This window comes from Sapajus apella, unplaced genomic scaffold, assembly GCF_009761245.1.
Source record: "Sapajus apella isolate SASKATOON/1434 unplaced genomic scaffold, GSC_monkey_1.0 scaffold43, whole genome shotgun sequence".
NCBI lineage: Eukaryota > Metazoa > Chordata > Mammalia > Primates > Cebidae > Sapajus > Sapajus apella.
The window spans coordinates 18,912,558-18,924,595 of record NW_022436983.1 but is presented as its reverse complement, the minus strand read 5'-3'; the positions used below and the strand labels follow the sequence as shown (position 1 = coordinate 18,924,595).

Genomic DNA, 12,038 nt, shown 5'->3' with positions numbered 1-12,038 from the left:
AATTTCCCAAGTACCTGTGATTACAGGCATGTACCACCATGCTTGTCTAATTAAAAAAAAATTTTTTTGTAAACACGGAGTCTCTTTATGTTCCCCAATCTGGTCTGGAACTTTTGGGATTAGTGATCCTCCTGCCACAGCCACAGCCTCCCAAAGTGCTAGGATTATAGGCATGAGCCACCATGCCTGACCATTGGTCTAAATTTTTATTCCAGCTTCTATGGTCTCATGGTTACCTTCCTCAAGTGGACCCTCCTAACTGCCACCCACCTACTACCATTGTGTCCTCATGTCCGGTTGGAGCTAGGTGGAGAGGCAGTTTCCCATTCTCTTTGTTCTGCTATCCCTGTTCCTCACATGAAACAAAGTCTCCACCCTAGCTCTAGCCTTGCTTCTTTTCCACCTGCAAGAGTACACACTCTTAGGTTCTGGTTGGGTTTTAATTTCACACCAGATCATCTAAACACATATATCTATGCATCAGCTGCAAACTGAAGATCCTAAAATGTCAAAAAGGAGAAGCATAGATCTGTGGAGACGTTGGCCAAAGGGAGGAGCTGGGGACAGGGGCTTTGTAGCAGAGGCTAGTTGTTTTAATTTTTGTCTGCTGCCTTTGACACCAGGTGAGGGGGTCAGAATGCCTTGTCACCTCCTCAGGAGAAACACCCAGGCCTGCAGATGGCCAGTGAACTGGCTCGGCACAGCTCCGTCCCTCATGATTTCCTGCCAAGTCCTCCTGTTTCTTCACTCTTGGTAGTTCTCCCACACAGCCCATCCTTTCCATCTTGTTTGAGCCTGCTGTCCTCTCAGCTCACCCCTGGGCTCATTTCACAGTCTTCTGGACTGTACTCTCTCTTTCCCTGCTGCATTCTGCTGCCAGATCTACCTGAAATGCCACTTTTGCATGAAAATATCAGCCTGGCAAGATGATCTGATGGTAAGAGGACCAAACTGGTTGTCTGGAGCCCTAGGTTCTTGCCTCTGTCACCTGCACCCTCTGTGACGAGTGTGTGTGTGTTTAGTTTTCCTCCCTCAACTTTAGCTTCCTTATCTGTAAATTGGGACATGGGTTGGTGGTTATTGAATTAGCCAGTCTCTTAAGGCCCTGTCAGTTCTGGCATTTCGCATCTCTTTCATTGAGTTGTCACGAGTTTCCAGGACTCCCCTTTCCTTTTTTTCTTTTTTCTTTTCTTTTTTTGAGATGGAGTCTTGCTCTGTCACTCAGGCTGGAGTGCAGTGGCATGATCTTGGCCTACTGCAACCTCCACCTTCCAAGTTCAATCAATGGTCCTGCCTCAACCTCCCAAGTAGCTGAGATTACAGGCATGCACCACCACACCTGGCTAAGTTTTGTATTTTTAGTAGAGATGGAGATTCACCATGTTGGCCAGGCTTGTCTCAAACTCCTTATCTCAAGTGATCTGCCCACCTTGGCCTCCCAACGTGCTGGGATTACAGGCCTGAGCCACTGTGTCCACCTCTCCTGAGGTTTTTCTTGCCTGCAGGGCTTCCCCGCCTCCTTTCTGCACATCCAAATCTTGCTAATGCTTTAGGCTCGGTTCTAATCCCACCTCTTCCATGAAAGCCTTCTTGATTAAATTAGACTAACATTTGATCTCTTGGCCTCTTGTTCCCCAAGAGAAATCAAGTCTGTGCCATATTTATTATTGCCCTTTATCACATTATTCCAGGAGCAGGGCCCATCTGTTGGACAGGAAAAAGCATCCTCCAATTGATTGACATGGGGGACAGGGACCCCTGGCCCTGGCCCCCTATCAGCTCTCATTCCCCAGCCAAACTTGGGAACAGCTGGAGCTCACCCAGCCCTCTGACATCTCCAGCTGTCTCTGCTTCCTTTTCTTTTGGTTTTCCCAGTCCCAGCTGTGGGGCCAGGGCAGAGCCAGCAGCAGCACAGCCAAGACAGCTGGAGCAAACTTATAAGTCACATGGACAAGTAGCATTTGCAAGTTAGAAGGAGGGCAGAACTGAGCACAAATCACACCACTGTTGAAAATGAAGGAAAGCAGTTTGCCAGCTTATTTTTCCCATCTTGCTTTCATCTAAAAAAAGAAGCTGCTCAGAAATACAGTCCTCTTCAGCCTGTTAAGCCAGATGGCCCCGAGATGTTCAGCCTGCCAAGTGTGTATATATAATTATTCATCTTCATGGAATCACACCCAGGTTTGAATCCAGACTCTGACATTTTTCTTTTGTTTGATCTGGAGCCAGTGAATCTTTCTGAGCCTTTGTTTCTTTTCCTGCAAAATGGGGTCACTGGCATCTGCCTTCCCATCTCAGAATTTTTTGGGTGGGATTAGGGATGGGCTCAATGTAAGATGTCAAAGCACTGGATACATTTATGTTGCTGTTAATTATAAAAAGTGCTATATTTTGGTTCTGTCCTAATGTGCTACTACTTAATGAACACTTATTCTGGCCAGATATTCTGCTAAGTGTTTTACATACATTGCATCATTTAATCCTAGCAACATTCCAGTAAGGTAGTGCATGTTAGCCTCATTTTGTAGATCAGGAAAGTGAGATTCAGAAAGATTTGCTAGCCCAACCAAGTCACCCAGCATGTAAGTGCTAGAACCAGGATTTGAACCTACATTGTTGGGCTCCAAAGTCAGTGGGGTTTTTTTGTTTTTTTTGTTTTGTTTTGTTCTGTTTTGAGACAGTCTCGCTTTGTCGCCTAGGCTGGAGTACAGTGGCATGATCTCGGTTCACTGCAAACTCTGCCTCCCGGGTTCAAGCAATTCTCCTGCCTCAGCCTCCCAAGTAGCTGGTACTACAGGCACCCGCCACCATGCCCAGCTAATTCTTGTATTTTTAGTAGAGATGGGATTTCACCATGTTGGCCAGGGTGGTCTCAAACTCCTGACCTCAAGTGATCTGCCTGTCTTGGCCTTCTGAATCCAGAGATGCTGATTCAGAAGGTCTGGAGGGAGGGCCCAAGTGTGTATGTGTGTGTAAGTTCGAGGAATATTACTTCCTGATACACAGTGAAGTTTGAGAATCCTTGCTATGGTATAAGCCTATTAGTCTATTTTCTTTTATGAAATAAGAGCAATTGCTAGCTGAAAATACAGAATTATTAAATTTTAGAATTGGAAGAGGCCTTAAGTTATTTGGTCCATGAGGAAACCAGTTCACTTCAAAAAAGTTCAGCAGGCAGTTGGCAGACTTGAATTAAAAACCAGACCTTCTGACTTGTAGTCTGGTGTTCTAGATAAATCTGTGGATGCCAGGATTTTGTTGGATTATTATTATCTTTTATTTTTTTTTTAAGGAGTCTTGCTCTGTCACCCAGACTGGAATGCAGTGGTGCAATCTCGGCTCACTGAAACCTCTGCCTCCCAGATTCAAGCGATTCTCCTGCCTCAGCCTCCCTAGTAGCTGGGATTACAGGTGCCCATCAGCATGCTTGGCTAATTTTTTGTGTTTTTAGTAGAGATGGGGTTTCACTGTGTTAGCCAGGATGGTTTCAACCTCCTAACCTCGTGATCCACCCACCCACCTCAGCTTCCCAAAGTGCTGGGATTACAGGCTTGAGCCACCACCCCTGGCCAATTTTGTTGGATTATTAAGAATATCCTCAGGACCCACCCTTTCACCAAGACAGCCATGATTTCTGGCAACTGTACCATGGAGTTTCGGGTCTTTTTTTTTTTTTTTTTTTTTTTTTTTAAGAGATAGGGTCTCAGGCCGGGCGTGGTGGCTCATGCCTGTAATCCTAGCACTTTGGGAGGCCACGGCGGGCAGATCACAAGGTCAGGAGTTTGAGACCAGCCTGGTCAACATGGTGAAACCCCATCTCTACTAAAAATACAAAAATTAGCCAGGCATGGTGACAGGTGCCTGTAATCCCAGCTACTTGGGAGGCTGAGGCAGGAGAATCATTTGAACCTGGAAGGCAGAGGTTGCAGTGAGCTAAGACCACGCCATTACTCTTCAGCCTGGGCAACAGAGCGAGACTGCGTCTCAAAAAAAAAAAAGAGATGGGGTCTCATTCTGTTGCCCAGGCTGGAGTGCAAGAGCACAGTCATAGCTTACTTACTGCAGCCTCAAACTCCTGTGCTCAAGCGATCCCCCTGCCTCAGCCACCCAAGTAGCTGGGACTACAGGTGTGTGCCACCACGCACAGCTTTTGAAGTTTTTGTATAAGAAGAAGACTGGGCTAGAAGGCGTATGAGAAATGATGCAGATGGCAGTTCTCATGCATGTTCCTATATTCAACAAGCACTTACTGATGCCTGTACTATGGCCAGCCCTGTCCTCATGGAATTGAACCTAAGGGCAAGAAGGGCAGGTCAACATTAGGGCTCATGTGATGAGTGCTATAATAGGGGATATATATGGCTCAGAAGTGGCACAGGGTGGTCAGTTCAACTCAGCAAGGGAGAAGGCTAAGGCTTCGTAGCGTGTCACATACTTGAGTGTTGTTTGTTTATTCGCTGTGTATTACTGCATAAGAAATTATTCCAAAATTTTAACAGCTTAGAACCACAAACATCTCACATTTTCTATGGCTCAGGAATTCTAGAGTGGCATAGTTCGGTGGTTCTGGCTGAAGGTCTCTTGTGAGGCTGCAGCCAAGACATCAGCTGGGATTATTATCATCTGAAGGCTTGAGTGGGGCTGGAGGATCCATTTCCAAGATGGTGCACTCACGTGGCTGTTGGCAGAAGGCCTCAGTTCCATACCATGTAGTTCTTTCCACAGGACTGATGCTCAAGACTTGGCAGATAGCTTCTCCCAAAGCAGAAGATCCAAGAGAGAGTAAGATGGAACCTACAGTTTCTTTTATAGCCCATACTCAGAAGTCACACTCCATCATCATTTCTACAATATTATGTTATTAGACAAGTCAGCCCCATTTAGTGCAGTAGAGGACTATACAGGAACATGAAAATCATGTACAGGAACATGAAAACCAGGAGGTAAGGATGACTGTGGCCATCTTGGAGGCTGGCTTGCCACAGTATTAAAGATGAATGGAGCTTTCCAGATGGATGGAGGGGGAAGAAAGGCATTCTAGGAAGAGGAAATAAGGTAAAGGTATGTAAAAAGCAAGGCACTGCATGGTCAGGACATTGTAACTGGATTAGAGAATAAAACCTATAGGAGAGCATACTAAGAAATCAGAAGGGGCTTTCAATGCCAAGTGAAGGAGTTGTGGCTTTATCCTCTAGGCCAGCGGTTTTCAAATGTTGCTACACGTTGGCATCTCCTGAGGAGATTTCAGAACTCCCCATGCCAAAACTACAGCTGTAGCAATTAAATAAGAATTTCTGGGAATAAACTCAGACATCAGCTATTTTAAAAGTTTCTCAAGTGATTCCAGTCTACAGTCAAGGTTAAGAACTGATGCTGAAGGCAATACAAAGTGACTGAAAAGCTTGGGGCAGGAGCTGTGTGGTCAGATTTCTAATCTTTCCAGTGGTGAAGAAGGGCAACTGTTCCTTGTCTGCTTATCTAGAAAGTTCTGTATTAGGACTAGAAAGGCCCTATCATCTGTGCTCACTCAGATATTATCATCATCTCTACTACCAAAAAGTTAAGCATGGGGTCAGGCACGGTGGCTTATGTCTGTAATCCCAGCACTTTGGGAGGCTGAGGCGGGAGGATCACCTGAGGTCAGGAGTTCGAGACCAGCCTGACCAACGTGGTGAAACCCCATCTCTACTAAAAATACAAAATTAGTTGGACATGGTGGTGCATGCCTGTAATCCCAGCTACTCAGGAGGCTGAGGCAGGAGAATCACTAGAATCTGGGGCAGCAGAGGTTGCAGTGAGCTGAGATCGCGCCATTGCAGTCCAGCCTGGGCAACAAGAGGGAAACTTTGTCTTAGAAAAAAAAAAAAAAAAAGATTAAGCATAAATATCTGAGTTGTAGTGACCCCAAAAGTTCCCAGCATCCTAAACTGCCTATTATTTACAAATTTCCAAATCTAATGTTGACATCAACAGTCTTATCACAATCACTCTTTTTTTTTTTTTTTTTTTTTTTTTTTAGGTAGGACCTCACTCTGTCACCTAGACTGGAGTGCAGTGGCATGATCTCAGTTCACTCCAACCTCTGGCTCCTAGGTTCAAGCGATTCACCTGCCTCAGCCTCCCAAGTAACTGGAATTAAGGCATCCACCACCACGCCCAGCTAATTTTTATATTTTTGGTAGAGACAGGGTTTTGCCATGTTGGCCAAGCTGGTCTCAAACTTGTGGCCTCAAGTGATTTGCCTCCCTCAGCCTCCCAAACCGCTGGTGGTATGAGCCACTGCACTTGACCCACAATCACTCTTGAGGTTTATTTCCCACTTAATACTGTTATGTATATGCATTTCTCTATTTCCTTTTTTTTTTTTTTTTGAGACAGGGTCTTGCAGTGTAGTGGTACACAGTCTCAGCTCACTGCAACCTCAAGATCGTGGGCTTAATCAATCCTTCTGCCTCTGCCTCCCTAGTAGCTGGGACTATAGGCACGTGACACCATACCCCGCTAATTTGTGTGTGTGTGTGTGTGTGTGTGTGTGTGTGTGTGTGTGTGTGTGTGTGTGTTTAAGGCAGGGTCTTGCCATGTTGCCCAGGCTGGTCTTGAACTCCTGGGCTCAGGCAATCCTCCCGTCTCAGCCTCCCAAAGTGCTGAGATTACCACCACACCCAGCCAATTTTTGTATTTTTTGTAAGAGATGGGGTTTCACCATGTTGTGCAGGCTGGTCTCGAACTCCTGGACTCAAGCAATTCACCGGACTCAGCCTCCCAAAGTGCTGGGGTTATAGGTGTGAACCACCATACCTGGCCTACTTCTCTATTTCTTACAGTTCTTATATCCAACAGTCTGCAACAGTAGTGTATAAGTAAAGGTTTGTGGCACAAAACCTCTGGAGTCAGATGGACCTTTGAATTTGAGTCCTGATTTTATCATCAGTATAAACTAGTTAGATGACTTAACTTCTCCTGGCCTCAGTGAACTCATCTGAAAAAAATGGTCGTAGCCAGGCACAGTGGCTCATGCCTGTAATCCCAGCATTTTGGGAGGCCAAGGCCGGCAGATCACCTGAGGCCAACAGTTCAAGACCAGGCTGGCCAACATGGTGAAACCCAGTCTCTACTGAAAATAGAAAAATTAGACAAGTGTAGTGGCATGCACCTGTAGTCCCAACTACTCAGGAGGCTGAGACAGGAGAATCGCTTGAACTCAGGAGGTGGAGGTTGCAGTGAGTTGAGATCTCACCACTGCACTCCAGCCTGGACAACAGAGCAAAACTCCATCTCAAAAAAAGGAAGAATGGTGATAATACCTACCTCAAAAGACCCTTGAGGATATTAAATGAGATTTTGCATGTAAAGACCTCTCTGCCAAGTGCCTGACATGTCGGTAGTGCTTAGTAAATGTTAGTTATTCCACTTTCCAAATAGCATTTCAAGATTCTGTTGCATCAACTCCGTGCTTCCCAGTCCACTGAGAAGTTCTTCCCATTTCTAGCTTTTAGCTATAATATTACACATGTCTTTATATAAATTGGTGTGTTTTTAAAAATTTCCCTGATTTTTTTTTTTTTTTTTTTTGAGATGGAGTCTCACTCTGTTGCCCAGGCTGGAGTACAGTGACACCATCTCAGCTCACTGCAACCTCTACCTCCCGGGTTCAAGTGATTCTCCTACCTCAGCCTCCCAAGTAGCTGGAATTACAGGTGCCTGCCACCATGCCTGGCTAATTTTTATATATTTAGTAAAGACAGTGTTTCACCGTGTTGGCCAGGCTGGTCTTGAACTCCTGACCTCAAGTGATCTGCCCACCTCCACCTCCGAAAGAGCTGGGATTACAAACGTGAGCCACTGTGTCCAGCCTTCCCTGATTTTTTTACATGTGGAAACCAAGACTAGAGAAGTGAAATAACTCGTCTTTTTCTTCTTCTTCTTTTTTTCGAGCAAGTGCTTGTGTGAGAAATAACTTGTCAAACAAATATCATACTGCTTTTAGTGGCAGAACCAGGCCTAGAAACCAGGGCCTGAGCTTTGGCCTCTTGTTATCACCCTGCCAGTCACCAAATTCACTGGAGACTTGAAGGCAGGTCCTTCCTGGCTTCTCTTCACCAGGCTGAATGATTTAGATCTCCCATTGTGTCCTCTGATATCTCCTCTCCCTTTCATCACCCTGGAGGTCCCTCATCAATTCAGTAGAATTGGATCACATCCCTGCTGGTCCCTGGGGAGTGGGAGCAGATGATGACTAACACCTCAGAGACCTGGACTCCACCCTCGGTGCCTCTGGATCTCTGTTGTTGGATGTTGTGCAGTCAGATGGGGATAGGGATCCTGTCTGACTCAGGATCCCTCTCTCCTACCTGGAGCACTGTCTGATTTCAACGAATACACCCTCCTAGAACATTAGAGCTTAAAGGGAACTTAGAGATTGGCTGGGCACAGTGGTTTATGCCTGTAATCCCAGAACTTCGGAAAGCCAACACAGGTGGATCACTTGAGGTCAGGAGCTCGAGACCAGTCTGCCCAACATGGCAAAACCCCACCTCTCTACTAAAAATATAAAAATTAGCCAAGTGTGGTGATGCACACCTGTAATCCCAGCTACTCAGGAGGCTGAGGCAGGAGAATCACTTGAACTCGGGAGGCAGACGTTGCAGTGAGCCTAGATCATGCCTCTCAAATGAGGAAGGTGGCTGTTATTTAGGACTGGAAAGCAAATCACAGTGCTATTTTTAATGCCTGAGAAATGCACTTTAGGGGTACCTCCTTAGACTTATACCTTAAGTGAAAGAGTGGGGGGAGGAAGAAGCATTCTTAGTAGAAGGATTTTAAAGTAAGGCAGGATTGCTTTTAATGTTAAACTATAAAACTGTACTGCCTATTTTAGTGTGGACTATTAAAACCGTTGCCCTGTAAGACATAAAAAAAAAAAAAAAAAAAAAAAAAAAAAACAGCCTGGGCAACAGAATGAGACTCCATCTCAAAAAAAAAGAACCCCCAGAGATCATTCTCTGTTCCAGCCCCTGTTATTTAAAAAATGAGGAAACTGAGGCTCACCGATGCAGGTTGATCTGTGGCAGATGTGGGCTGGGACCCAAACCTCCTGACTCCACTGTGCTGTTGGGAAGAGGGCACTGGAGTGGGGCAGGTGAACCTGGGCAAGGGCGCGAAACAATGCTGGATTTCCTGTTGTGTAAGATAGTCATGCTCAGCTCAGGGAGGTGATAAGCATTAAATGAGATAACTATTGTAGAGCATGGAGTGCTGTGCTCAGTAAACGATAGCTATTACTCACTAGAACACAGTCGTAAAGAGGCCACCTGGGCTTTAGAGTCAGAAAAGTATTCTATTCAAATCCTAGTTACCCACTTACTAGCTGTGTGATCTGGGACAACTTATTTAATAAGAGCTGATACTTACTGAATTGTACTTGTTCCCAGCATTAACCTAAGTACCTTAGATATATTATTTCACATAATTATACTAACAGTTTTCTGAGGTAGGTACTACCAGTATCCTGATTTTAGGATTGAAGATACTGAGGCATGAGTCAATTTCACTCTAGCAGCCTATTTTTTTCTGATTATCCTCTAGCTTGCACTTTTTCTTTTTCTTTTTTTTTTTTTTGAGACAGAGTCTTGCTCTATTGCCCAGGCTGGAGTGCAATGGCATGGTCTCGGCTCCCTGCAACCTCCACCTCCCAGGTTCAAGCGATTCTCCTCCCTCAGTCTCCCAAGTAGCTAGCATTACAGGTGCCCACCACCATGCCCAGCTAATTTTTTTGTATTTTTAGTAGAAACGGGCTTTCACCATGTTGGCCAGGCTGGTCTTGAACTCCTGACCTCGTGATTTGCCTGCCTCAACCTCCCAAGGTGCTGGGATTACAGGTGTGAGCTTGCATTCTTTTTCTTTTTTGTGTTTTTTTTTTTTTTGAGACGGAGTTTCACTCATGTTACCCAGGCTGGAGTGCAATGGCACGATCTCAGCTCACCGCAACCTCCACCTCCTGGGCTCAGGCAATTCTCCTGCTTCAACCTCCTGAGTAGCTGGGATTACAGGCACGCGCCACCATGCCCAGCTAATTTTTTGTATTTTTAGTAGAGACGGGCTTTCACCATGTTGACCAGGATGGTCTCGATCTCTTGACCTCGTGATCCACCCGCCTCAGCCTCCCAAAGTGCTGGGATTACAGGCTTGAGCCACCGCGCCCGGCTGAGCTTGCATTCTTTTCTGCCATGCACACCCATCTTCTCCTCCCAGGGCTTGAGGACTCCCTCCTGCTTTTGAGCTCTGGAATAGGCCATAGTGTCTCTCTTTTTCTCTCTCTCTTTGAAACGGAGTCTCACTCTGTCACCCAGGCTGCAATGCAGTGGCAAGATCACAGCTCACTGCAGCCTCAGCCTCTTGGGCTCAAGCGATCCTCCCATCTCAGCCCCCTGAGTAGCTGGAACTATAGGGGCATGCCACCACACCCAGCCAAATTTATTTTTATTTATTTATTTAGTAGAGACAGGATTTTGCCATGTTGCTCACACCCAGCCACATTTTTATTTATTTATTTAGTAGAGATAGGATTTTGCCATGTTTCTCAGGCTGGTCTCGAACTCCTGGGCTCAAGTGATCCTGCCTCAGCCTCCCAAAGTGCTGGGATTACAGGCATGAGCCACCACACTTGTCTTATTTTTTATTTATTTTCTTTTTTTTAGGGACAGGGTCTTGCTCTGTTGCCCAGGCTGGAGTGCAGTGGTGCAATCAGAGCTCACTGAAGCCTTGAACTTCTGGGCTCAAGGGACCCTCCCACCTTAGCCTCTCGAGTAGCTAAGACTATAGGCATGCACCACCACATCCGGCGTTTTTTTTGTTTATTTGTTTTGTTTGTTAGAAATAGGGTCTAATTATGCTGCCCAGGCTGGCCTGGAACTCCTGGCCTGAAGCAGTCCTCCAGCCTCAGCCTCCACAAGTGCTGGGATTACAGGTGTGAGCCTCCATGCCCTGCCTGCAGTCTCTTAAATACCCTCTCACCTCTTCTCTCCACCAAGTCTGTTCCCCTCTGTTCCAGCATTGCTGCTGACTCTCCTGGATGAACCTTCCCTGTACACCTGTGTGAACTCCTCCAGCATCCTCTCCCTCCTGCCAGAAGCAGCTGGATCTATTCCTCAGATTTGTTAGTTTTACTTCTCTTCTGTGCATCTCCTATCATACTTCATTGTGCACCCTGGTTCCCTCTTAACACAGAAGACTTCTTTTTTTTTTTTTTTGAGATGGAGTTTCACTCATGTTACCCAGGCTGGAGTGCAATGGCGCAATCTCGGCTCACCGCAACCTCCGCCTCCTGGGTTCAGGCAATTCTCCTGCCTCAGCCTCCTGAGTAGCTGGGATTACAGGCACACACCACCATGCCCGGCTAATTTTTTTTTTGTATTTTTAGTAGAGACGGGGTTTCACCATGTTGACCAGGATGGTCTCGATCTCTTGACCTCATGATCCACCTGCCTCGGCCTCCCAAAGTGCTGGGATTACAGGCTTGAGCCACCGCGCCCGGCGGACATAGAAGACTTCTTGAGGAACACATCTCCCTGGCCAATTCAATTCCATCAATGTGGCTTGTACATGCTAATTTGGCTGAGTAGAAAATACTAGGTACAAATTCATTTTTTCCCCTCAGAATATTGAAGACCTCACTCCTTTGTCTTCCAGCATGCAGTTCTGTTGGTTAAAGATCTGATATGCAGTCTGTATCTCAGTCCTTTATTTCTGGAAACTTTGGGTCAGATACTTCACCAATATGGGTGCCTAGATATGCATCTCTTTTTCATCGAGAGACTTTTAGAAATAGAGGACTTGAGGCCGGGCGCGGTGGCTCAAGCCTGTAATCCCAGCACTTTGGGAGGCCGAGGCGGGTGGATCACGAGGTCAAGAGATCGAGACCATCCTGGTCAACATGGTGAAACCCCGTCTCTACTAAAAATACAAAAAATTAGCTGGGCATGGTGGTGCGTGCCTGTAATCCCAGCTACTCAGGAGGCTGAGGCAGGAGAATTGCCTCC

General features: G+C 46.1%; 1 long non-coding RNA gene across 1 annotated transcript in view; it reads left to right on the top strand.

Annotated features, from left to right (window-relative positions):
• The window catches only part of LOC116566497, a 19,191-nt gene continuing 7,153 nt past the window's right edge, over positions 1–12,038 (top strand). The window contains exon 1 of the long non-coding RNA XR_004275888.1: positions 1–937. This is a non-coding gene — a long non-coding RNA (uncharacterized LOC116566497). The remainder of the gene's footprint in view (positions 938–12,038) is intronic.